The sequence below is a fragment of the Priapulus caudatus genome, unplaced genomic scaffold (genome assembly GCF_000485595.1).
Source record: "Priapulus caudatus unplaced genomic scaffold, Priapulus_caudatus-5.0.1 Scaffold1238, whole genome shotgun sequence".
In the NCBI taxonomy this organism is placed as follows: domain Eukaryota; kingdom Metazoa; phylum Priapulida; class Priapulimorpha; order Priapulimorphida; family Priapulidae; genus Priapulus; species Priapulus caudatus.
Genome location: NW_014578299.1, coordinates 62,556 through 63,936, shown reverse-complemented (window position 1 = coordinate 63,936; position 1,381 = coordinate 62,556).

Genomic DNA, 1,381 nt, shown 5'->3' with positions numbered 1-1,381 from the left:
TTCTTTACGGTCATTGCCTCCGATCTTTGATTCAATCAAAGTCGCGTTATTTGTAATAATAGGCCTATTATATATGATCTTAATTATTATATTATATTTCTCGTGTGGGTTAATATAACCGCTACGCACGATGTCACTATTGCTCTGACGTCATTAAACATTTATTGAAAATTCACTCTGCGAGCGCTTGTTGTTTTGCAGACAGGCAATTAGAAATACATTAGTCACCTCAGCGAAGGCGATGATTCTTGTGATGTGCATATAAATATTTGACCACTATATGCAGGATATATATATATATACATATATATACATATATATACACACACATATATATATCTATAGGTATTATTAGCTCTTGATGTATATATATATATATATAATATTTGCAAACACTTAGCCCTGTTGTATGTGTCTATGTACGTATGCTGCTAATACATGGTTATATAGTGTGGTTGGCACACATAGGCTATGTCGCACATTGCGAAGACAACTCTCCTTATATGATCTGGAAACGGTGTTCTGTAATAACGCAACCATGTTTCCTCGATCCATGTGTCTGTAGATTCACATTAAAATCGACAAATCTTAAAACAGATGGATTTCAAAGCAATGAATTATGGCACAAGCCGAGTCACAATTTACAGACATGTATTAAAATACGATAAGAATTGTCCTAATTATACCATTTCTCTCGCCTTTGTGATATTGCCTGTCCATGTGATGGTCGCTGTTCGAAATCAATAATAATGGAGACGAGTATATTTTTCGATTAGAATTTCGAATTATTTCGTTCTGACGTATGGATGCACATGGTTGTTTGCTTGTTTGTTTACTTTGACGTGCACTTGTATTGGGCGTTTATCCAGAAAAATTTGCTTTGAATTGTCGCCCTTCATGTTATTTTCTCTGTGGAATGTATGAAGCAGCATGAAGTAAAACCTAACTTAGTGTTCTGGGTTGTATATTTTTATCACTATAGGTGATCGGTCGATTATTTTAAATAAAATATTTAGTGTCGACCAATACTGCGATATATATATATGTGTGTGTGTGTGTGTGCATATATACATGTGGTATACATGCATATATATATATATATATAATGCCATTTTTTTAGCACGATCCCAAATCTCTCCTAACAACCAGCGAACATATTTCGGTGTCGCGCGCTCCATCGCTTCCCTTTCATCTCGTCCCCCTCCTCCTCCTCCACCACCTCCTCATCCTCCTCCTCCTCCTCCTCGCAAAGAAATAACGCGAGAAGGCATCGAGCACCACCGCTACAGATGTGCCGCAGACAAGCACATGGCACTGATATCATCCCTGGTGTGTGTGAGTGTGTGTGTGTGTGTGTGTGTGTGTGTGTGTGTGTGTGTGT